The following is a 27026-nucleotide window of genomic DNA, read 5'->3' on the forward strand; positions in this document are numbered from 1 at the left end:
GCAAGCAAATGTCAGTTTGGTTCCAGACTCTTCCCTAAAGTGGTAGTGCCTAGGCCTTCAATGTAAGTTGGACGCTACAACTTAATTATAACGGCAGGTTTTGTTTAACACCAATGTGATCTTTGCAATGAAAGCATGTGGTTGTTTATTAGGTACATGTTTTTAAAGGATTGGTGGGATGTTTGTCATTGGTGGACAATTTAACCATGTAGTAAAAGTTGAAACTACTCCAGCAGGCCCTAAATAGGGAAGGTCTAATGGCTACCATTTCATGGGCAGTGCCTTGAGACTACACGCATCTGAAGCAGGTTAGCTCTGCTCTCAACTTTCTGTTACAGCTAAGGATGAAAACCCTGAGGACTTCAGGTTGCTCAGAACTCAGACACCAGTTCTCTCCTTGATAACTACTAAGACTCACAGTTTCTTAATCTACCATCTGTCTTAATAGTATTGAAACTTTGAGCCTTCTTCAGCTGTCTTGGTGGAGTGATGAATTCCAGTAATAATGGCCATTAAAAGGATTTGCAGGAGGGGTGGCTCACACCTGTAATCCCATCACTTTGGGAGGCTGAGGCAAGTGGATCACCTGAGGCTGTGAGTTCAAGATCACTCTGGCCAACACAGCTAAACCTCATCTCTACTAAAGAAATACAAAAATTAGCCGGGTGTGGTGGTGTATGCTTGTAATCTCAGTTACTTGGGGGGCTGAGGCAGGAGAATCACTTGAGTCTGGGAGGCAGAGGTTGCAGTGAGTCAAGATCACGCCACCGCACTCCACCCTGGGCAACAGAGTGAGACTGTGTCTCAACAAACAAACAAACAAATAGTGCTTACAAGAGGAACATACATTCAGAAAATTTGCCCCCTCCCACTGTTCTTTTTTTTTTTCTTTCTGAAACAGTCTCATTCTGTCACCCAGGTTGGAGTGCAATGGCACAATCTCAGCTCACTGCAACCTCCGCCTCTTGGGTTCAAGTGATTTTCCTGCCTCAGCCTCCTGAGCAGCACGCCCAGCTAATTTGTGTATTTGTAATAGAAACAGGGTTTCACCATGTTGCCAGGCTGGTGATCTCCTGACCTTGGGTGATCTGCCCGCCTCAGGCTCCCACAGTGTTGGGATTACAGGTGTGAGCCACTGCGCCCGGCCACTCTCACTGTTTTTTGAATCACATAAACAGGCTAAGCAAAAATTGTGAATTGTGAATTAGCTTTCCTGTATAAGTCTTTATAGATTAAGCCAAGAGAGCTTGCTAGGTAAGTCAGGCAGCTGCATCCATTTGCTTGATTGACTTACGTAACCCTTTAGCTGGTTTCTTCAACAGAAGGGCAGTTAGAATAGTGAGCCTCCGAGCACACAGTAATGATTTCTAGCTGCTGAGACTGGCGTGGAATCTTATCACTCTTTGGACAAAGGAATAAGGGGAATTATGAACACAGAACTCAACAGATACTCAAGGAAACAGTTTAAAATTTATCTGTTGTGTGTCACATAAAAACGTAAGTATTATTTCTAGTAACTGAAAATCTTAGGGTGAAGGATATAAGACAAAATATCAGTAGATATAGCGTTATCTCTATATAGTAGATAGAGAATTCTCATTTTTATAGATTTTTTCATTTATAAAGCTTCACACACACACGCATATATACACCTTATTTTGCAGAGTTAATGTTTCATTCAGGAAAGCCACTTCTGGCCTGAAGTGAGGGGCAGCTTCAGATTTTTGAGGTGACATAGGTAGGATGTTCCCATGAACTTTCCATTCTCCAGGCTTTTTTTGTGTAAGTTTGGGTACCTTGATTTGACCTCTCTGCTTACCACATATCTTTCTAGCCAGTCAGTATTCAATTACTTTGGGACAGACTTGATGTTGGGTCTTGAGATCCCTTGAAGTCTAACCCTAGAGTCCAGGTTATTGTACATGAAATTACATAGTCAATCATTAAACATGGAGACTATGGGGTTAACATTTCCATTATGGCCCTCCCCAGACCATTGGACCAAACCCAGAATGCTTAGAGGCCAAGCTCAACCCTGGACTTACCGAAGAATGACTTACTGAAGGAGGAGCAGAGTCTGAGGTGAGGTGGAGTGAACAGAAATGGTGTTCCCAATTGTCTGGCCTTTTTGGGTTTCACAGATGCATATTGGTGCAAATTGTATGCATTTCTCTTCTTCTGTGGGTGGACGCTGTGAGAAAGTGGGCGGTACAAAGGGAAGTGAATATGGAGAATATAACCATTTTGCTTCTGTTTAATCACAGTTTTGAGAAGGATGCAGAAAGTCACCTGAAAGAGAGTTTTAGGTTACCTATGGATTTCAATTTTTTATGTCTAGGCATGTTCCCTGTTACCAGGAATAATCAAGAATCAGCTTGCCTCCAGGGGAATGGACCTTGTGCCTTGGCATCTGCTTCAGAGTGAGAGGTCACTCTGTCTATGTGGCCAAGTAGATGCCATTTAAAGGGTTACTGGCCTCACCATAATGGGTTCAGAAGTAAATAAATGTGGGATTGTAGAGTCACTTAACCTATGCTGCAATTTTCATTGCAAACAACTTTTATTACTGAGGTGAAATTTATAAAATAAAAAGAGCCATTTTAAGGTGAACAATTCAGCGGCATTAGTGCATTCACAATGTTGTGCAACCACTGCCTTTATTTAGTTCCAAAACATTTTTGTTACTCCAAAATAAGACTTTGTACCAGTTAATGCTATTGTTTTACTCCCTATTCCCTCCTTCCTCCAGCCCCTGGAAACTGTCAATCTGCTTTCTGTTCACCTGTTTTGGATATTTCTTATAAATGGAATCATACAACATGTGGCATTAGGTTTTTAAGGTTCACACATGCTGCAGCATGTATCAGTATTTCGCTCCTTTTTATGGCTGAATAATATTCCATTATATGGATATACCACATTTTCTTTGTTCATTCATCCATCAGTGATCATTTGGGTTGTTTCAACTTTTAGCTATTGTGAATAATGCTGCCATGAGCATTCATGTTGGATAGCAAATAACTGTTGCTCTTCTCTTTTTTGAGTCCCTTCAAAAGATGGGGGTTGGAGGAGTTTTACCTGACTTCATTTTCAGTTCTTCTGGTGAACCTCTTCAATTTTATTCTTATCCCAAATTCCAGCTTGGTTCCTCACTGAGTGATAACTAAGTCCCTGGTTACATGACCTGTTTTGTATGTCATAGTATGTTGTATATATGTATATAATAGTATGTCCGGACCAATAAGTTTGGTATTGACCCTGGACATAGCCAAGAAGTGTTGGAAAGATGATTCCTGCACTGTGGCCAGTTATATGAATCCTAACTTAAAGAATTTCCATGATCATAAATGATTTGTTCGAAGCCTGGAAGACATCAGCTCTTTGTGGTGGTGTGCCAGATTCCCTGGTCTTCAATCCTCCTCTTCCCTTCAGCCCACCATGGATCTCTGCCTCATGTCCCACTTTATGTAAAGCTATTAGGTTGGTGCAAAAGTAATTGCAGTTTTTGCCTTTAAACGCAAGGGCAAAACCCACAATTACTTTTCCACCACCCTAATAAAAGTTCATCTGTCTCTACTTCAGCCCTACAGGGCACTAAGTTCTGCTCCCCTGCATGAGTTCATCAGGTGTATCCTGTCCTTCAGACCTGATGACATCATAACCTAAGACTCTCCATTATCACATTTCTTATTGGCACAATACTAACTTCTCTGATCTATACTTATCTTCCACTATTTCCATAAGCATTACCTCCATTTGTGCAAAATGGGGATCCCAATTCTTACTATTCAGTGTTGTTACTGAATAAAATAAGACCAGCAAAATAGCTAGCACAGTTTGTGGCACATGAAACTGTGTGAAAGGTCCACACTAAATGTAATCTCCCGGCCTCTTACCTCTCACTGAAGCTCTCTGAATTCAGCCCTGTGTCTGGTCCTTTCTGACCAACTGTTCTCTGCCTGTGTTCTTGATTTCAGCTCCGTTCCTTTGCCCACAACTGGGATGACTCCAAACATGCATTCCGACCTCTCCAGTTAGGGTGAGGTGCTCAGCGAGTACAACTGTGGAAAGAACAAAGGGCTTCTCAGGTATGTCCAGCCAGCTTACTTGAGAGGTTAAAAGTGTAATAAAGTAAGCCGACTCTCATGTTGAATGCCTTCTCATGATCATGTAGAAGCAAATTGATCTCCTGTGGGGAGAGATTCGCACACCATGCTGAATGAGCAAATGCTCTGAAATATCTGGGACAAATCTGCCTTCCACAAAGGCAATCTGAGGAGAGCTCAGAAGAGATGATATTTCATTTAGCATCGCTTATCAAATGTGGAAAATGATTTCAATAGTTGTGTTAAGGGTAGAAACGGGCCTTATAATCAATACAAGATGAGGTGCTTTCTGTCACTCTTCTGAATAACTGTAATCAAAACTGACAAAAAAACAGGTTAGGCTTTTAATATCTCTCAATTACATGAGGAGGAACTGGGATGACTTGAACACTGCAATTAAGTCTCTGAGGCCAAAGGTCTGTGGTGAAAACAGGCATAATTTTACAGTCCTTTCTAGTTGACAATGAACTCAGCATTTCATCCTCACAGTACCTAAGAGTGTCATAGCCTACACTTGCACCTGAACTAGTAATGGAATATGTGACAATGCACCTGGCAGATAGCTAGTGCTTAATCAACAGTAGCGAGCTGTGTGTGTGTGTGTGTGTGTGTGTGTGTTTGGTGGGGGGAGTGAAGATTTCTCTCTCAAACATATGAGCAGAAACTCAATAAAGAATTAATTTTCATGGGAAATAAAAAAGGTTCCACCCAGCATACTTTGAAGAGCTATTATTATTCATTCTTCTTTAGTGCACAAGAGAAAAGAGCAAAGTGGGGCAGGTAGCGGGAGATAAGAGATACGTTTAGATTTACTGCCTTAAGTAAAACATAAGTCTATTGCACAGTATTTCTATCAGGTTAGCCTTTTGTTATATAACAGGCCTTTTGTACATTGTCTTCACATAGCACTGAAGCTGCTTCAGAACAAAACTGTTCTCCAGGATTTCATGCACCTGAATTGTTGCCTTTCCTACCACCCTCATACTTACTTTCTTTCAGAAATCTTACTCTTTGTCTCATCTCTCCCCACTTTGAGTTAGATGTGGATTCACCTCCTGACTCTACCTATCCATGTGAACTGAGTAAACCCTGGTTTTATCAGCTGGAACATGGGAACAATACAATACCTACCTTCTAAAGTTACTGTGAGGATGAAATGAGGTAATGCATGAACAAGAAGTACATTACAAGGGGCTCCTTAAATGGTTCTTTCATTTCCTCTCTGGCTGTACCTACTTTTCTTCCTTTCTAGCATTGGTTAGGTCATCCTTCTGTAGAGACTGTGGACAAAGAGACAAAGGCATCGGGCCTCCTGTATGCCTCCTCCATCCCAGCACACCCTGGCTCCCTATTTGTCTAAGAGAAGGAAACCAAGCCAAGGCACAAAAGCACAGAAGCAAGCATTGGCTGGGCACCTGAAGTTGGTCATACAGAGGAGAAAAACTTTTCAGCTTTTTCTTAAGGCCTACCCTAATGTAGCCTTAACCTAAGCCTTTAAATATACCTCCCACCATCCCCACCATGTACAATAACAATTTTCTGACCCAGGAACAGATATCTACCCCATCCCACTCTGCCTCTCTCTTTGGCCCCACACTGTGTTTTTACTGTTGTGATTTCCTCTGCGTAGAGCTCTGTTTACTCACTTCTCCTTTGAAAGTGCACAACTTGGTGAAACACACCTTTCCCAAGAAGCCTGTCTGCCCATTTATCAACCCTTCTTACACTGCCACAAGTCAAGGAATGCCAAGGATTGCCAGCAACCACCAGAAACTGGAAGAAGCAAGGAAAATTTTTCCATAGAGCCTTCAGCAGGAGCATGGCCCTGCTGACTCCTTGATTTTGGACTTCTAACTGCTGGAACTGTGAGAGAATAAATTTCTGTTGTTTTAGGCTACCCAGCTTATTATATTATATTTCATTACAGCAGATCCAGGAAACTAACACAATCAGGAAAAGCTGAAACTTATTGATTACTGGCTTAAATAGTCCTCTTCCTATTTCAAAGTCTATTCACCTTTTGGAATACCAGTTACAAACTTACCTATTTCTCCTACTTTGAGCCCTCAGTGGATTGGCAAGTCAGAAGTTATTGAAGGAAGGTAGAGCAAGATGGTTGGATAGAAGCTGCCACCAATTATCCTCTCCACAGGAACACCAAATTGAACACATATCCACATAAAAAGCACTTGCATAAGAACCAAAATTCAGATGAGAGATTGCAGTACTTTCAAATTCATTTTACAATGCTAATATTTCCCTGATACCAAAACCAGACAAACACACTGAAAAAAATAAAAAAAAAAGGAACCTATAGGCCAATATCCCTGATGAACATTAATGCAAAAATCCTCAACCAAATCTAGCAAACCAAATTTAACAATACATTAAAGAGATAATTCATCATGACCAAGTGGGATTTATTCCAGAAATGCAAGGATGGTTCAACATACGCAAATTAATCAATGTGATATATATCCTATCATTAGAATGAAGGACAAAAATGATCATTTCAATTGATGCTGAAAAAGCATTGATAAAATTCAATATCCTTTCATAATAAAAACCCTAAGAAAACTAGGTATTCAAGAAACATACCACAAAACAGTAAGAGCCATATATGACAGACTCATAGCTAACATCATGCTGAACAGGGAAAAACTTATAATCTTTCCTTTAAGACCTGAAATAAGACAAGGATGTTCATTTTCACCACTGTTATTCAACATAGTACTGGAAGTCCTAGCTGGAGTAATCAGACAAGAGAAAGACACAAAGGGTATCCAAATTGGAAAGGAAGATGGCAAATTATCCTCGTTTGCAAGTGATAGGATCTTATATTTGAGAAAGCCTAAAAACTCCACCCAAAAACTATTAGAACTGATAAACAAATTCAGTAAGTTTGGAGGATACAAAATCAACATACATAAATCAGTAGCATTTCTTTATGCCAATAGCAAACAATCTGAAAAAGAAATCAAGAAAGTAATCTTACTTATAGTAGCTGCAAATAATATTAAATGCCTAGGGATAAACTTAAGCAAAGAAGTCAGAGATCTCTGCAATGAAAACTATAAAACACTGATGCAAGAAATTGAAGAGGACACAAAAAATGAAAAGATATTTGGTGTTCATGGCTTGGAAGAATCAGTATTGTTAAAATGTCCATGCAAGGGCTGGGCATGGTGGCTCATGCCTATAATCCCAGCACTTTGGGAGGCCTAGGCAGGAGGATTGCTTGAGGCCAAGAGTTTGAGGCCAGCCTGGCCAACATAGGAAAACTCTGTCTCTACTATAAAAAAGTACAAAATTAGCTACTCAGGAGACTAAGCCATGAGAATTTCTTGAATCCCAAAGGCGGGGGTTGCAGTGAGCTGAGATTGCTGCTCCACTGCACTCCAGCCCGGGCGACAGAGCGAGACTCCGTCTCAGAAAAAAAAAAAAAAATTAAATAAAAATAAAATGTCCATACTACCCAAAGCAACTTACACATTCAATGTAACCCCTATCAAAATATTAATGACATTCTTCACAGAAATAGAAAAAAAATCCTAAAATTGATATAGAACCACAAAAGACCCCAAATAGCCAAAGCTATCCTGAGCAAAAAGAACGAAACTGGAGGAATCACATTACCTGACTTCAAATTACACTACAGAGCTATACTAACCATAGCAGCATGGCACAGGCATATAAACAGACATATAGGACGACTACAGTCAACAATAATTTATTGCACATTTAAAAATTACTAAAATATTATTAGACTGTTTGTAACACAAAGAAAGGATAAATGCATGGGGTGATGGATACCCCACTTACCCTGATGCTATTATTGTGCATTGTATGCCTATATCAAAATATATATTCCATAAATACATATACCTACTATGAACCCACAAAAATTAAAAGCAGAAAAATTTAAAAAACTTTCTTGTTTTTCTAAAACTCTAACTGGATACCCTGCATTTTTCTTTGCTAAATTCGGTAACCCTTATTGGGAAGCATGTTGCAAAAGGCAAAGATGGGGAAATATACAAGTATTCATTTGAAGTAAGTTGGAGGGGTAGACTAGAAAGTGAATGCAGTTTTTTGACACTCTCCTGAGAGAACTGCCCCGACTTTCATTACTAGTATTCACTTCTTCCACCATGGGATTGTCGCTCATTAGAAACACTTAGTTGCTGTGCCCCTAAGGAAGCCCCTATGGATGAAAGCAGGTGGTTCCAAAGCCTGTTCTACACTTGCTCCTCCCTCACATCTATGAGCCAGACCACTGGATCCCACAGAAGAAAAGGATCAGGGAGGTACTTTTTCTACAGAGAAGCACTAGATTCGCACAAGTGATATATCAAGCTTCTAATGTCCTTTTTCTCTTTTATTTGAATAATCATTTGTATAACTTTCCCATCTGGGTGTACATTTTAAACAAATGAAGCAGCTTCCTCTCACTAACATGTTTTCTCTTCCTTAAAATGATACCCTCTTCTAATTTTCTCTGTTGGTTTCATGCATCTCAGAGAAAGGAAACAAGGGTTCTTTTTAGTAAATAAGCCATGGCTTTAAAAATGTTCTTACCATTCCACACCCCAGAAAACAAGGAGATGAACACACACACACACACACACACACACACACACACACACACGCACACATGAATTAGAATTAACTACATTTTACAATATATTAAGCAATAAAATTATAATGCAAAACCATTGTAGCCCGTTTTTGATTGCTCTGAACTCCACCCCTCCCTGTCAATAGAAAGGGGAAAGTGCTGTAAACTCTCGCTAGGGTGGGGCTGCTGTCTGCCGCCTTCTCTCTGAACTGTCTTGCAGCTGGGGAAGAGCAGCCAAAGCTCCTGCAGACTTCGTGTTGGAACTTTACACAAACATTTATTCCAACAAAGAACACAGCATGTAGCAGGAGAACACACTGCACTTATTCTTGTTAGTATAAGGGCAGATAGCTTCTCTATTTTTATCTTTACCTTCATCGAAACAAAAACAAGTAAATGGAAGAGCAGACACCTCTTTGTAAAACGAGTCATTGTCCTATTCCTCTATTCTATTCACTCTCAAACGATTCCATTGGGGACCCCTGAGCTGTGAAGGACAGGGCTCTGCCTCCACTTTTTCATCTTTCTCCTTAACTCAGAGAAGTCTGGCTTTTACTTCCAACCACTCAACTGACACTATGTCTTTCAAAGTTCACCAGTAGCTAGGGTGGCCAAACAGGGATGCTTCTGAGAGTGAAAAAAAGATGCTACCAATAATTATCCTGGGACAACAGGCATAAATGCAAACAGTCTCATCAAGAACCTCCCATCTTGGCCAGGCGCGGTAGCTCACACCTATAATCCCAGCACTTTGGGAAGCCGAGCTGGGCAGATCACGAGGTCAGGAGTTCGAGACCAGCCTGGCTAACATAGTGAAACCCCATCTCTACTAAAAATACACACAAAAAAATTAGCTGGGTGTGGTGGCACATGCCTATAGTCCCAGCTATTCTGGAGGCTGAGGCGGGAGAATCGCTTGAACCCAGGAGGCAGATGTTGCAGTGAGCCGAGATCGCCCCATTGCTTTCCAGCTTGGGTGACAGAGTGAGACTCCATCTCAAAAATAAATACAATAAATAAATAAATAAATAAATAAATAAATAAATAAAAATAGGGAGAAAGAGGAAGGAGTAGGGTGAAGCAAAGGGGTTTCAGGGTCTAGGATTACACAGGGGAGAGGTCTTGAGAGGAAGAGTCCTTGAAAAGACTGGTTGGAAAAGGCCTAAGGCAGGCACTGAGGTAAAGGGTCTAACGTCAGAGAAGAGCCACACCTCTTCACAAACGTTAGAGAATGGAGACAATGAACATAGAAGCAGCATGGTGAGAGCTATGAGACTTCATCATGGATAGTGGAGGGAAAGCAGCAGAAGTATTTATTGTTTTTTGGCTTTTGGTTTGTTTTTTGAGACCAAGTCTCACTCTGTTGCCCAGGCTGGAGTGCAGTGGTGCAATCTCAGCTCACTGCAACCTCTGCCTCCTGGGTTCAAGCAATTCTCCTGCCTCTGCCTCCTGAGTAGCTGTAACTACAGGCGCACACCACCACGCCGGGCTAATTTTGGGATTTTTAGTAGAGATGGGGTTTCACCATGTTGGCAGGCTATTCTTGAACTCCCATCCTCAAATTGTCCACCCACTTTGGCCTCCCAAAGTGCTGGGATTACAGGCGCGAGCCACCGCGCCAGGCCTGAAGTATTTAGGACACAATGAGATGTTGCTTTGTCTCTTTTTTTTTTTTTTTTTTTTAATTTATTTATTATTTTTAAACTTCAAGTTGTAGGGTACATGTGCACAACGTGCAGGTTTGCTACATATGTATACTTGTGCCATGTTGGTGTGCTGCACCCATCAACTCGTCATTTACATCAGGTATAACTCCCAATGCAATCCCTCCCCCCTCCCCCCTCCCCATGATAGGCCCCAGTGTGTGATGTTCCCCTTCCCGAGTCCAAGTGATCTCATTGTTCAGTTCCCACCTACGAGTGAGAACATGCGGTGTTTGGTTTTCTGTTCTTGTGATAGTTTGCTAAGAATGATGGTTTCCAGCTGCATCCATGTCCCTACAAAGGACACAAACTCATCCTTTTTTATGGCTGCATAGTATTCCATGGTGTATATGTGCCACATTTTCTTAATCCAATCTGTCACTGATGGACATTTGGGTTGATTCCAAGTCTTTGCTATTGTGAATAGTGCTGCAATAAACATACGTGTGCATGTGTCCTTATAGCAGCATAATTTATAATCCTTTGGGTATATACCCAGTAATGGGATGGCTGGGTCACATGGTACATCTAGTTCTAGATCCTTGAGGAATCGCCATACTGTTTTCCATAATGGTTGAACTAGTTTACAATCCCACCAACAGTGTAAAAGTGTTCCTATTTCTCCACATCCTCTCCAGCACCTGTTGTTTCCTGACTTTTGAATGATCGCCATTCTAACTGGTGTGAGATGGTATCTCATTGTGGTTTTGATTTGCATTTCTCTGATGGCCAGTGATGATGAGCATTTTTTCATGTGTCTGTTGGCTGTATGAATGTCTTCTTTTGAGAAATGTCTGTTCATATCCTTTGCCCACTTTTGGATGGGGTTGTTTGTTTTTTTCTTGTAAATTTGTTTGAGTTCTTTGTAGGTTCTGGATATTAGCCCTTTGTCAGATGAGTAGATTGCAAAAATTTTCTCCCATTCTGTAGGTTGCCTGCTCACTCTGATGGTAGTTTCTTTTGCTGTGCAGAAGCTCTTTAGTTTGATGAGATCCCATTTGTCAATTTTGGCTTTTGCTGCCGTTGCTTTTGGTGTTTTAGACATGAAGTCTTTGCCCATGCCTATGTCCTGAATGGTACTACCTAGGTTTTCCTCTAGGATTTTTATGGTATTAGGTCTAACATTTAAGTCTCTAATCCATCTTGAATTAATTTTCGTATAAGGAGTAAGGAAAGGATCCAGTTTCAGCTTTCTACTTATGGCTAGCCAGTTTTCCCAGCACCATTTATTAAATAGGGAATCCTTTCCCCATTTCTTGTTTCTCTCAGGTTTGTCAAAGATCAGATGGCTGTAGATGTGTGGTATTATTTCTGAGGACTCTGTTCTGTTCCATTGGTCTATATCTCTGTTTTGGTACCAGTACCATGCTGTTTTGGTTACTGTAGCCTTGTAGTATAGTTTGAAGTCAGGTAGCGTGATGCCTCCAGCTTTGTTCTTTTGACTTAGGATTGTCTTGGAGATGCGGGCTCTTTTTTGGTTCCATATGAACTTTAAAGCAGTTTTTTCCAATTCTGTGAAGAAGCTCATTGGTAGCTTGATGGGGATGGCATTGAATCTATAAATTACCTTGGGCAGTATGGCCATTTTCACGATATTGATTCTTCCTATCCATGAGCATGGTATGTTCTTCCATTTGTTTGTGTCCTCTTTGATTTCACTGAGCAGTGGTTTGTAGTTCTCCTTGAAGAGGTCCTTTACATCCCTTGTAAGTTGGATTCCTAGGTATTTTATTCTCTTTGAAGCAATTGTGAATGGAAGTTCATTCCTGATTTGGCTCTCTGTTTGACTGTCACTGGTGTATAAGAATGCTTGTGATTTTTGCACATTAATTTTGTATCCTGAGACTTTGCTGAAGTTGCTGATCAACTTAAGGAGATTTTGGGCTGAGACAATGGGGTTTTCTAAATATACAATCATGTCGTCTGCAAACAGGGACAATTTGACTTCTTCTTTTCCTAACTGAATCCCCTTGATTTCTTTCTCTTGCCTGATTGCCCTAGCCAGAACTTCCAACACTATGTTGAATAGGAGTGGTGAGAGAGGGCATCCCTGTCTTGTGCCAGTTTTCAAAGGGAATTTTTCCAGTTTTTGCCCATTCAGTATGATATTGGCTGTGGGTTTGTCATAAATAGCTCTTATTATTTTGAGGTACGTTCCATCAATACCGAATTTATTGAGCGTTTTTAGCATGAAGGGCTGTTGAATTTTGTCAAAAGCCTTTTCTGCATCTATTGAGATAATGATGTGGTTCTTGTCTTTGGTTCTGTTTATATGCTGGATTATGTTTATTGATTTGCGACTGTTGAACCAGCCTTGCATCCCAGGGATGAAGCCCACTTGATCATGGTGGATAAGCTTTTTGATGTGCTGCTGAATCCGGTTTGCCAGTATTTTATTGAGGATTTTTGCATCGATGTTCATCAGGGATATTGGTCTAAAATTCTCTTTTTTTGTTGTGTCTCTGCCAGGCTTTGGTATCAGGATGATGTTGGCCTCATAAAATGAGTTAGGGAGGATTCCCTCTTTTTCTATTGATTGGAATAGTTTCAGAAGGAATGGTACCAGCTCCTCCTTGTACCTCTGGTAGAATTCAGCTGTGAATCCATCTGGTCCTGGACTTTTTTTGGTTGGTAGGCTATTAATTATTGCCTCAATTTCAGAGCCTACTATTGGTCTATTCAGGGATTCAACTTCTTCCTGGTTTAGTCTTGGAAGAGTGTAAGTGTCCACGAAATTATCCATTTCTTCTAGATTTTCCAGTTTATTTGCATAGAGGTGTTTATAGTATTCTCTGATGGTAGTTTGTATTTCTGTGGGGTCGGTGGTGATATCCCCTTTATCATTTTTAATTGCGTCGATTTGATTCTTCTCTCTTTTCTTCTTTATTAGTCTTGCTAGTGGTCTGTCAATTTTGTTGATCTTTTCAAAAAACCAACTCCTGGATTCATTGATTTTTTGGAGGGTTTTTTGTGTCTCTATCTCCTTCAGTTCTGCTCTGATCTTAGTTATTTCTTGCCTTCTGCTAGCTTTCGAATGTGTTTGCTCTTGCTTCTCTAGTTCTTTTAATTGCGATGTTAGAGTGTCAATTTTAGATCTTTCCTGCTTTCTCTTGTGTGCATTTAGTGCTATAAATTTCCCTCTACACACTGCTTTAAATGTGTCCCAGAGATTCTGGTATGTTGTATCTTTGTTCTCATTGGTTTCAAAGAACATCTTTATTTCTGCCTTCATTTCGTTATGTACCCAGTAGTCATTCAGGAGCAGGTTGTTCAGTTTCCATGTAGTTGAGCGGTTTTGATTGAGTTTCTTAGTCCTGAGTTCTAATTTGATTGCACTGTGGTCTGAGAGACAGTTTGTTATAATTTCTGTTCTTGTACATTTGCTGAGGAGTGCTTTACTTCCAATTACATGGTCAATTTTGGAGTAAGTACGATGTGGTGCTGAGAAGAATGTATATTCTGTTGATTTGGGGTGGAGAGTTCTATAGATGTCTATTAGGTCTGCTTGCTGCAGAGATGAGTTCCATTCCTGGATATCCTTGTTAACTTTCTGTCTCGTTGATCTGTCTAATGTTGACAGTGGAGTGTTGAAGTCTCCCATTATTATTGTATGGGAGTCTAAGTCTCTTTGTAAGTCTCTAAGGACTTGCTTTATGAATCTGGGTGCTCCTGTATTGGGTGTATATATATTTAGGATAGTTAGCTCTTCCTGTTGAATTGATCCCTTTACCATTATGTAATGGCCTTCTTTGTCTCTTTTGATCTTTGATGGTTTAAAGTCTGTTTTATCAGAGACTAGTATTGCAACCCCCGCTTTTTTGTGTTCTCCATTTGCTTGGTAAATCTTCCTCCATCCCTTTATTTTGAGCCTATGTATGTCTCTGCGTGTGAGATGGGTCTCCTGAATACAGCAGACTGATGGGTCTTGACTCTTTATCCAGTTTGCCAGTCTGTGTCTTTTAATTGGAGCATTTAGTCCATTTACATTTAAGGTTAAGATTGTTATGTGTGAACTTGATCCTGCCATTATGATATTAACTGGTTATTTTGCTCGTTAGTTGATGCAGTTTCTTCCTAGCCTTGATGGTCTTTACATTTTGGCATGTTTTTGCAATGGCTGGTACCGGTTGTTCCTTTCCATGTTTAGTGCTTCCTTCAGGGTCTCTTGTAAGGCAGGCCTGGTGGTGACAAAATCTCTAAGCATTTGCTTATCTGTAAAGGATTTTATTTCTCCTTCACTTATGAAACTTAGTTTGGCTGGATATAAAATTCTGGGTTTAAAATTCTTTTCTTTAAGAATGTTGAATATTGGCCCCCACTCTCTTCTGGCTTGAAGAGTTTCTGCCGAGAGATCTGCTGTTAGTCTGATGGGCTTCCCTTTGTGGGTAACCCGACCTTTCTCTCTGGCTGCCCTTAACATTTTTTCCTTCATTTCAACTTTGGTGAATCTGGCAATTATGTGTCTTGGAGTTGCTCTTCTCGAGGAGTATCTTTGTGGCATTCTCTGTATTTCCTGGATTTGAATGTTGGCCTGCCCTACTAGGTTGGGGAAGTTCTCCTGGATGATATCCTGAAGAGTGTTTTCCAACTTGGTTCCATTTTCCCCCTCACTTTCAGGCACCCCAATCAGACGTAGATTTGGTCTTTTTACATAATCCCATACTTCTTGCAGGCTTTGTTCATTTCTTTTTCTTCTTTTTTCTTTTGGTTTCTCTTCTCGCTTCATTTCATTCATTTGATCCTCCATCGCTGACATTCTTTCTTCCAGTTGATCGAGACGGTTACTGAAGCTTGTGCATTTGTCACGTATTTCTCGTGCCATGGTTTTCGTCTCTTTCATTTCGTTTGTGAGCTTCTCTGCATTAATTACTCTAGCCATCAATTCTTCCACTTTTTTTTCAAGATTTTTAGTTTCTTTGCGCTGGGTACGTAATTCCTCCTTTAGCTCTGAGAAATTTGATGGACTGAAGCCTTCTTCTCTCATCTCGTCGAAGTCATTCTCCGTCCAGCTTTGATCCGTTGCTGGCGATGAGCTGCGCTCCTTTGCCGGGGGAGATGCGCTCTTATTTTTTGAATTTCCAGCTTTTCTGCCCTGCTTTTTCCCCATCTTTGTGGTTTTATCTGCCTCTGGTCTTTGATGATGGTGATGTACTGATGGGGTTTTGGTGTAGGTGTCCTTCCTGTTTGATAGCTTTCCTTCTAACAGTCAGGATCCTCAGCTGTAGGTTGTAGCTGTAGGAGATTGCTTGAGGTCCACTCCAGACCCTGTTTGCCTGGGTATCAGCAGCAGAGGCTGCAGAAGATAGAATATTTCTGAACAGCGAGTGTACCTGTCTGATTCTTGCTTTGGAATCTTCCTCTCAGGGGTGTACTCCACCCTGTGAGGTGTGGGGTGTCAGACTGCCCCTAGTGGGGGATGTCTCCCAGTTAGGCTACTCAGGGGTCAGGGACCCACTTGAGCAGGGAGTCTGTCCCTTCTCAGATCTCAACCTCCGTGTTGGGAGATCCACTGCTCTCTTCAAAGCTGTCAGACAGAGTCGTTTGCGTCTGCAGAGCTGCTGCGTTTGTTATTATTTACTGTGCCCTGTCCCCAGAGGTGGAGTCTACAGAGACAGGCAGGTTTCCTTGAGCTGCTGTGAGCTCCACCCAGTTCGAGCTTCCCAGCAGCTTTGTTTACCTACTTAAGCCTCAGCAATGGCGGGCGCCCCTCCCCCAGCCTCGCTGCTGCCTTGCCGGTAGATCACAGACTGCTGTGCTAGCAATGAGGGAGGCTCCGTGGGTGTGGGACACTCCTGGCCAGGTGTGGGATATGATCTCCTGGTGTGCCTGTCTGCTTAAAGCGCAGTATTGGGGTGGGAGTTACCCGATTTTCCAGGTGTTGTGTGTCTCAGTTCCCCTGGCTAGGAAAAGGGATTCCCTTCCCCCTTGCGCTTTCCAGGTGAGGCAATGCCTCGCCCTGCTTCAGCTCTCGCTGGTCGGGCTGCAGCAGCTGACCAGCACCGATCGTCTGGCACTCCCCAGTGAGATGAACCCAGTACCTCAGTTGAAAATGCAGAAATCGCCGGTCTTCTGTGTCGCTCGCGCTGGGAGTTGGAGACTGGAGCTGTTCCTATTCGGCCATCTTGCTCCTGCTTTGTCTCTTTATCTAATTACTGTAGTGCACAATGAAGTGAATCAGACCTGTCAGTGTCTCTGGAGAGATTACAATTCCAGAGGAGACAAAACACCAATATGAAATTTAGGACAAAATATGATGAGTTGAGTTGGAAAACCTCATTTAGTTAAACTAAGCTTCCTAGAAATATCTTCCTGCCAAATATTAATAATATTATTAACTTGGCTTAATACAGAAGGAAAACACAAAATAATACAAATAGCATGGTAGAAATGATGTGGTACATTGTATTAGGTATTATAAGTAATCTAGACATGAATTAAAGTATATAGGAGGATGTGCATAGGTTATATGCAAATACTGCACCATTTTATACCAGGGACTTGAACATCTGTGGATTTTGGTATCTGCAGATGATCCTGGAGTCAATCCCCAATGAATACTGAGGGACAATTCTATATACACACATACAAATACACATATGTGTGCATATATACACATTTATACATATACACACATGCATGCACACTCACACATGTAGACGTGCACATGTCATTTGAGTCAAATCTACACGAACCTTACCTGGAGTTTTCTGTTTATTCACAGAACTGCCTAGAGGCACTAGAATATCAAGTTAAAAATCAACTTGAAACAACATTTACTCAGCTACTATTTACTAGGGAGTGCTGCCTGCCACGAATTGTTCCAGGGACTTACGATGTTGTGATGAACACAAAAGCTCCTGTAGCCACAGGACTTACATCCCACTGGGAAGGCAGACAGTGAACATAACATATAAATATTTAACATAAAATCAAATCATGGTGTGCACAATGAAAGAAGATAGAGGAGGTGGGGGTGTAGAGAGACAGTGCCTATGTAGGATGGGCTCACACTATTTTAATCAGGGATCAGTGAAGGCTTCCTGAGATGGTGGCATTTATGTAGGAAAAGGAATGAAAAGAGGTGTGAGTCATGTGAAGAGTGGGGAGAAGAGCACTCCAGGATGAGGAAATCACAAGGGGAAAGGCCATGGGTGTGCTTGGAAGCTCAAGGGATGGCAGGGAGCCCAGTGTGACCTGAACAGTGAGATGAGAGGATATTGGGAAATTAGGTCAGAGGGGTAGCTCTGGCTAGGACATGGTGACATTTGCAAGTGAAAGTAAAGATTCTGGACTTTAAGAGATACTGATCTTAGTTTTGAAAAATGAGAAGAGTCATTCAGCAGATAAGGAGGAAGAAAAATTCTAGGCCAAGGAAACAGCATGTGCAATGGTACGAAGGAGTGGCTGGCTTTGCGTCTTCGGTTGAGTTTCTGAGAGTTGATATCAGTAGAATCAAGGCTAAGAGGTAGTGAGCCTGTGCGTAGTTCGAGGCCAGGCTAAAATGTGCACAATGCACAACTCACCACCAGACCAGCCCTGCTGGGTTTTCCTGAGGGGGAGGTGAGCCCAGTGTGCCAGCAGGTTCTGAGAGGAGAGGTCAGTTTAGAGACACGCCATCATTGACAGAGAGAAGAGTTAGTCCAAGCCCATGCTTTCTTCTGCAGCCATTATGTTCTCTTTTCTGGGCTGAGAATTAGAAGTCTCTGGAACCTACTGCTCCTGAAGATGGGATCAATTACACACAAATGTGGAGGCCTGTGCCCCTGGAGTGGGAAGGTTGAAGGAACAGAAGAAGGCTCATGAACAAATGGGCAGTTTGCACAACGAAATACGGACAAAAGAGTGAAATCACCATAAAGCGTGACGCTCCTTGCCGTGAGCAAGGCTGGGACTCATGGGACAGAGTCTCTGACAAATGCTGCCTTCTCTCTGAGAAGGGCCTGTTCCTGCAGGCCCAATTCAATCTTATCTCTGTTAAGTATCTGATCGCTGCTTACCCATCAGCACACCACCCATCAACACACCAGCAGGCCAGGCATCTTAGAGTGACCTCCTAAGCATGGAACAGGGAATTCTATGTTCTAAACTAAGATGGCCCTTGGCAAAATTGTGCAACAGTTGAGGCTGCTGTTTACTAACTCCCACATCCACTTGCAGGCCAGGACTTTGCTTTGGTCCCAGCAGGGGTGTTAGTTGATGAGGCTGGATATGTTACACCATAACACAGCGTGTTGGAAGGGGCCTTCATATAGAATGTTTGAAGGTTTCTGCTTCAGGGACCTTGTTTCTAAAGGGCTGAGGGGTGGCATGAGACAGGAAGAGATCTGCCTTACTCCTGAGAGAGGCGACTGGAACGCTGCCTCAGTTCTCTTTATCTACAGAGAAAGAAAGTGATTTTGGAAGATTGGTCTGACTGAAAGTTTCTGGAGTGATGGGAGAGGGGTATGATTGGATAGTGCTTGCCTTACACTGTGAGAATTATGTGTTCCTTCATTCTTTGACCAAAATTTATTGAGTGCCTCCTATAGACTGGGCATTGTTCAAGGTGCCATGGTTATAGCAGTAAACATATTTCTGTTGTTTCATATTTTAAATATTTTAAACATTAAGAACAGAATCAAAAGACGTTGGGAAAAATCCTTGCCCTCCCTTGGTGTACCTTAATAATGAGTCATCACAGAACATTCTACAGCAAGCTTGTCCAACTCCCAGTCTGTGGGCTGCATGCAGCCCAGGACAGCTTTGAATGTGGTCCAACAAATTTGTACACTTTCTTAAAACATTATGAAATTTTTTTTGCAATTTTTTTTTTTTTTTTTTTTGAGATGGAATCTCGCTCTGTCACCAGGCTAGAGTGCAGTGGCACAATCTCGGCTCACTGCAACCTCTGCCTCCTGGGTTCAAGCAATTCTCCTGCCTCAGCCTCCCGAGTAGCTGGGACTACAGGCGCATGCCACCACGCCCGGCTAATTTTTGTATTTTTAGTAGAGATGGGATTTCACCATGCTGGCCAGGAGGGTCTCCATCTCTTGACCTTGTGATCTGCCCTCCTCGGCCTCCCAAAGTGCTGGGATTACAGGCATGAGCCACTGAGCCTGGTCTCACAATTTTTTTTTTTTTTTTTTTTTTTTTTTTTTAGCTCATCATTAGTGTTGGTGTATTTTATGTATGGCCTAAGACAATTGTTCCAATGTGGCCCAGAGAAGCCAAAAGATTGGACACCCCTGATCTAGAACAATAGAAGGGTCTGGTAGCTGGCTAGATTATTTGGGGGAATTCAGGAGATGTCAATCATTTCTTTTTTAAAAAACTTATTTTTAATGTTTTAAAAACTTATTTTTAAGTTTTGTGGGTATATAGTAGGTGTATATATTTATGTGGTACATGGAACATTTTGATAAAGGTACACAATGTGTAATGACCATATCAGGGCAAATGAGGTATCCATTACCCCATGCATTTATCCTTTCTTTGCATTATAAATAATCCAATTATAATCTTTTAGTTATATTTAAATGTGCAATAAATTATTGTTGATTGTAGTCATCCTGTTGTGCTATCACATACTAGATCTTACTCACTCGATCTAACTATATTTTTGTACCAGTTAACCATCCCCATTTCCACCACTGCCCCTCCATTCCCAGCCTCTGGTAACCAGCCTTCTACTCTATTTCTGTGAGTTCAATTGTTTCAATTTTTAGTTCCCACAAATAAGCAAGAACACGTGAAGTTTGTCTTTCTGTGCCTGGTTTATTTCACTTAACATAATGTCTTCCAGTTCCATCCATGTTGTTGCAAATGACTGGATCTCATTCTTTTTTATGGCTGATAAGTACTCCATTGTGTACAAGTACCACATTTTCTTTATCCATTCGCCTGTTGATGGACGCTTACGTTGCTTCCAAGTCTTAGCTATTGTGAATAGTGCTGCAAGAAACATGGGAGTGCAGATATCTCTTGGACATAGTGATTTTCTTTCTTTTGAGTATATACCTAGCCATGGAGTTTGCTGGATTATATGGTAGCTCTATTTTTAGACTTTTTTGAGGAACCTCCCAACTGTTCTCCATAGTGGTTGTACTAACTTACATTTCAACCAACAGTGTATGAAGGTGGCCTTTTTTCCACATGTTCCCCAGCATTCATTATTGCCTGTCTTTTGAATAAAAGCCATTTTGACTGGGGTGAGCTAATATCTCGTAGTTTTGATTCGCATTGCTCTGATGAGCAATGATGCTGAGTACCTTTTCATAGGCCTGTTTGCCATTCGTATGTCTTCTTTTGAAAAATATCTATTCAGATCTTTTTCCCATTTTTAAATTAGATTATTAGATTTTTTTTTTCCCGATTGAGTTGTTTGAGTTCCTTATAAGTCTGGTTATTAATCCCTGGTCAGATGGATGGTTTGCAAATATTTTCTCCCATTCTGTGGATTATCTTTTCACTTTGTTGATTGTTTCCTTTGCTGTGCAGAAGCTTTTAAACTTGATGTGATCCCATTGGTCCATTTTTGCTTTGATTGCCTGTGCTTGTGGGATATTACTCAAGAAATCGTTGCCCAGATTAATGTCCTGGAGAGTTTCTCCAATATTTTCTTGTAGTAGTTTCATAGTTTGAGGTCTTAGATTTAAGTTATTAATCCATTTTGATTTGATTTTTATATGTAGTTAGAGATAGGGATCTAGCTTCATTCTTCTGCATACGGATATCCAATTTTCCTAGCAGCATTTATTGAAGAGACTGTCCTTTGTGCAAAATTTGTTCCTGCGACTTTTGTCAAAAATGAGTTTACTCTAGGTGTATGAGTTTGTTTCTAGGTTCTCCACTCTGTTCCATTTGTCTATTGGTCTGTTTTTATGCCAGTATCATGCGTTTTGGTTACCATATCTCTGTAGTATAATTCGAAGTCAGGTAATGTGAGTCCTCTAGCTTTGTTCTTTTTGCTCAGGATAGCTTTGGCTATTCTGGGTCTTTTGGGGTTCCATATCACTTTTAGGATTTTTTTTTCTATTTCTGTGAAGAATGTCATTGGTATTTTGATAGGGATTGCATTGAATCTGTAGATTGCATTGGCTAGGATGAACATTTTAACATTGATTTTTCCAGTTTTTTGTGTCCTCTTCAATTTCTTGAATCAATGTTTTATAGTTTTCATTGTAGAGATCTTTTAGTTCTTTGGTTAAGTTTATTCCTACGTATTTTATATTATTTGTAGCTACTGTAAATAAGATTATTTTCTTGATTACTCTTTCAGAATGTTTGCCATTGACATGTAGAAATGCTACTGATTAGGTGGACGCAGTGGTTCACACCTGTAATCCCAGAACTTTGGGAGGCCAAGGTGGGCAGGTCACTTGAGACCAAGAGTTCAAGATCAGCTTGGCTAACATGGTGAAAACTAAAAATATAAAAATTAGCCAGGCGTGGTTGTGCACGCCTATAATCCTACCTACTCGGGAGTCTGACACACGAGAATAACTTGAACCCAGGAGGTAGAGGTTGCAGTGAACTGAGATCACACCACTGCACTCCAGCCTGGGTAACAGAGTGAGACTCTGTTTTAAAAAAATAGCTACTGATTTATGTAGGTTGATTTTGTATCCTGCAACTTCACTGAATTTGCTTACCAATTCTAATAGTTTTTTTAAATGGAATCTTTAGTTTTTTTCAAATATAAGATCATATCTTTTGCAAACAAGGATAATTTGACTTCTTCCTTTCCAATTTGGATGACCTTTATTTCTTTTGTTTGATTGCTCTAGCTAGGACTTCCAGTACTATGTCAAATAACAGTGGTGAAAGTGAACATCCTTGTCTTGTTCCAGATCTCGAGGAAAGGCTTTCAGTTTTTTTGTGTTTAGTATGATACTAGTTGTGGGTCTGTCATATATAGCTTTTACTGTGTTGTGGTATGTTCTGTGAATACCCAGGTTTTTTAGTATTTTTTTTTTAAATCATGAAGGGATGTTGAATTTTATCAAATGCTTTTTTAGCATCAGTTGAAATGATCATGTGATTTTTGTCCTTCATTCTACTGATATAATGTATCACATTGATCGATTTGTGTATGTTGAACCACCCTTGCATCCCTGGGATAAATCCCACTTGGTCATGATAAATGGTGCTTTTAATCTGTTGTTGAATTTGATTTGCTAGTATTTGGTTGAGAATTTTTGCATTAATGTTCATCAGGGAAATTGGCCTTTAGTTTGATTTTTTGTGTGTCTTTGGTTTTAGTATCAGGGTAATACTGGCCTCATAGAATGAGTTAGGAAGTATTCCCTCGTCTTCTATTTTTCAGAGTAGTTTGAGTAGGATTAGTATTAGTTGTTCTTTAAATATTTGGTACAATTCAGCAGTGAAGTCATCAGGTCCTGGGCTTTTACTTACTGGAGATTTTTCTCGTTTCAGCTTTGATCTTGTTACATTTTATTGGTCTGTGTGGTTTTTGGATTTCTTCATTGTTCAATCTTGGTAGGTTATATATGTCTAGGAATTTATCCATTTCTTCTAGATTTTCCAACGTATTGGCTTATAGGTGTTCATAGTAGCCTCTGATAATCTTTTGCATTTCTACAGTATCAGTTATAATGTATCCTTTCTCATCCTCAGTATTATTTATTTGGGTATCTCTCTTTCTTTCTTAGTATGGCTAAAGCTTTGTCTATTTTGTTTATCTTTTCAAAAACCCAACTTTTCATTTCATTTGTTTTTGTATTGTTTTCTTTGTTTAAGTTTCATTTATTTCTGCTCTGATCTTTATTATTTCTTTTCTTCTACTGATTTTGGGTTTAGTTTACTCTGGCTTTCCTAGTTCTTTAAGATACATTATTAGTTTGTTTATGTGAAGTTCTTCTACTTTTTTTGATATAGACACTTAGAGCTGTACACTTCCCTCTTAGTACTGCTTTCACTGTATCCCATAGGTTTTGGTAGGTTGTGCTTCCATGTTCATGTGTTTCAAGAAATTTTTTAATTTCCTTCTTCATTTGTTTATTGGCTCACAGGTCATTCAGGAGCACATAGCTTAATTTTCATGGGTTTTTTTTTTTTTTTTTTGTAGTTTTCAAATTCCTCTTGTTATTGATTTCTGGTTTTATTTCACTGTGGTCAGAGATGATATTTGATATAATTTCATTTTTTTGAATCTTTAAAGACTTATTTTGTAGCCTATCATAAGGTCTATTCTTGAGAATAGTCCATGGGCTGAAGAGAAGAGTGCATATTCTGCAGCCATTGCATAAAATGTTCTGTAAATATCTGTTAGGTTCATTTGCTCTGTAGTGCAGGTTAAGTCCAATGTTTCTTTGTCAATTTTCTGTCTGGATGATGTGTCTAATCCTGAAAGTGGGAGTGTCAAAATGTTCTGGTATCATTGTATTGGGGTCTGTGTCTCTCTTTAGCTTTAATATTTGCTTCATATATCTGGGTGCTCCAGTGTGGGTGCACACATATTTACAACATATATTTGCAGCTCATTGTATAATGTTAAAGGGTTCAAGTCAGCAAGAGGATATAAACATAGACCCCAATACAATGATAAAAGGACACTTCATATTTATAAGTGTATATTCATATTCTTCATATTATAATATAAATATACTTATATATTTATATTATATTTACATATAAATATATCCTATTTATTTATATGTTTATATCCTCTTGCTGACTTGAACCCTTTATCGTTATATAATGACATTCTTTGTCTCTTTTTATAGTTTTGTCTTGAATTCTATTTTGTCTGATACAGGTATAGCTACTTCTGCTCTTTTTTTGGTTTCCATCTGAATGAAATATCTTTTTCCATTCCTCGATTTTCAGTCTATGTGTGTCTTTGTAGGTAAAGTGTTTTTCTTGTAGGCCACAGATTATTGGCTTTTTGTTTGTTTGTTTGTTTTAAATCCATTCAGCCACTCTATGATTGGAGAGTTTAGTCCATTTACATTAAATGGTATTATTGATCAGTGAGGACTTGCTCTTGCCATTTTGTTATTTGTTTTCTGTTATTTGTCTTCTCTTCCTTTTTTCCTTCCTGTCTTCCTTTCAGTCAAGGTGACCTTCTCTGTTGGTATGTTTTAATTTCTTGGTTTTTATTTTTTGTGTATCTGTTGTATGATTTTTGATTTGAGTTTACCATGAGACTTGCAAATAATATCTTACAATCCATTATTTTAAACCTGTAAGAACTTAGCACGGATTGTGTAAACAAAATAACAACCAAGAAAGAAAACTAATACACAAGCAAAGAGAAACAAGCAGAGAAACAAACGAGCAAAGAGAAAAGTAATGAAAGCACTACATTTTAACTACATCCCCCCGCTTTTTAACTTTTTGTTGATTTATGTCTTATGATACTCTCTGTATCTCAAATAGTTGTGGTAGTCACTATTTTTTATTGGTTCATCTTTTAGTCTTTCTACTCAAGATCTGAGGAGTTTACACATCACAAGTACAGTGTTACAATATTCTGTGTTTTTCTGTGTGCTTACTATTACCAGTGAGTTTTGTACCTTCAAATGATTTCTTGTTGCTCATTAATTTTATTTTCTTTCAAATTGAAGAACTCTCTTTACCTTGTTTTGTAGGTCAGGTCTAGTGTTGATGAAATCCCTCAACTTTTGTTTGTCTGGGAAAGTCTTTCTCCTTCATGTTTGATGGATACTGTCACTGGATATACTATTCTAGGATAAAAGATTTTTTCTTCAGCACTTGAAATACATCATGCCACTCCTGGTCTGTAAGGTTTCTGCTGAGAAGTCTGCTGCCAGATGTATTAGAGCTTTATTGTAGGTTATTTGTTTCTTTTCTCTTGTTGTTTGCAGATCCTTTATCCTCAACCTTTGGGAGATTGATTATTAAATATCTTGAGGCAGTCTAATTTGTTTTAATTCTGCTAGGTATTCTATAACATTCTTGTACCCGAATAGCGATATCTTTCTCTAGGTTTGGGAAGTTCTCTGCTATTATCCCTTTGAATAAACTTTCTACCCCTATCTCTCTCTCTACCTCCTCTTTATGGCCAATCACTATTAGATTTGCCCTTTTCAGGTTATTTTCTAGATCATGTAGGTGTGCTTCATGCTTTTTTATTTGTTTTTCTTTTGTCTCCTCTGACTGTGTATTTTCAAATAGCCTATCTTCAAGCTCACTAATTCGTTCTTCTGCTTGATCAATTCTGCTGTTGTTACTCTGATTCATTCTTCAGTATGTCAGTCATACTTTTCAACTCTAGAATTTTTGCTTGTTTCTTTTTCAAATATTTCACTCCTTTTGTTACATTTATCTGATAGGATTCTGAATCCCTTTTCTGTGTTATCTTGAGTTTCAGTGAGTTTCTTCAAAACAGCTATTTTGAGTTCTCTATCTGAAAGGTCACATATCCCTGTCTCTCCATGATTGGTCCCTGGTGCCTTATTTTGTTTGTTTGGTGAAATTATGTTTTGCTGGATGGTGTTGATGTTTGTTGATATTCATCAGTGTCTGGTCATTGAAGAGTTAGGTATTTACCATAGTCTTCACAGTCTAGGCTTGTTTCTACTTGTTCTTTTTAGGAAAGAGTTTCAGGTATTTGAAGGGACTTGGTGTTGTTATCTAAGTTTTTGATCATTGCACCAGTATCTGCATTTGTGGGCACCCCAAGCTCAGCAATGGTGTGTCTCTTGTAGACTCACAGAGGTACCACCTAGGTGGTCTTAGATAAGATCCGTAAGAATTCTCTGGATTATGAGACAGAAATTTTTGTTCTCTTCCTTTACTTTCTCTCCAACAAACACCATCTCTCTGTCTCTTTCATTCTCTGCAAAGCTGCCTGTTCCTGGGGGAGGCCTGACACGAGCACCGCTGAGGCCACCAACACTGGCACTGCTCTGTGTTAGACTTGGAACCAGCAGAGCAATGGGTCTTGCTGAAGGCCCGCAGTAACCACTGTCTAGCTACTGCCTATGTTTGCTCAAAGGCCCAAGGGCTCTACAACCAGCAGATGATTAAGCCAGTCAGGCTTGTGTCTTTCTGTTCAGGGTTGTGAGTTCCCCAATCCTGGGTGGGTCCAGAGATGCTGTTTGGGAGCCAGGACCTGGAGTTAGAAACCATAGAGATCTAACTGGTCTCTCTTCCACTGCAGCTGAGCTGGCACCCAAGCAAGAAAACAAAGTTATTCTCGCTCTTCTCTCCCTTTTCCACAATGAGAGCAGTCTCTCTCCATGGCCATCAACACCCCAGGCTTGTGGCAAGTACCGCCTGGCTACCACTGATGTTCACTCAAGGCCCAAGGAGCCCTCAGTCAGTTTGTCATGAATGCTGCCAGAGAGTCCCAGGCCGGGACTCTCTCTTCAGGGACGTGGGCTTTCCTCTGCCCCAGCGCAGGTCTAGAAATGTCATCCAAGAGCCAAGGCCTGGCATCGGGGACACCAAAAGTCCACTTGATCCTCTACCCCACTGTAGCTAAAGTGGTACCTAAGCTGCAAGACAAAATCCCCTTTGCTCTTATCTCTCCTTTTCTCAAGCGGAAGCAGTCCCTCACAATCACCACACCTGGGAATGTGCCAAGTCTCATCTGAAGTCAGTGCAGCTCTGAGTCTCACCCAAGGCTCATGG

The 27026-nt window shown here is 40.3% G+C and overlaps 1 long non-coding RNA gene across 1 annotated transcript; it reads left to right on the forward strand.

Moving 5' to 3' along the window:
• Positions 1-1367: 1367 nt before the first annotated feature.
• Positions 1368-27026, forward strand: LOC140708946 (uncharacterized). Its single transcript, XR_012089258.1, has 3 exons — positions 1368-1497; positions 3978-4088; positions 26936-27026. It is a non-coding gene; the product is annotated as an uncharacterized lncRNA (long non-coding RNA).

The sequence above is a fragment of the Chlorocebus sabaeus genome, chromosome 17 (assembly GCF_047675955.1).
Source record: "Chlorocebus sabaeus isolate Y175 chromosome 17, mChlSab1.0.hap1, whole genome shotgun sequence".
NCBI classification, from domain to species: domain Eukaryota; kingdom Metazoa; phylum Chordata; class Mammalia; order Primates; family Cercopithecidae; genus Chlorocebus; species Chlorocebus sabaeus.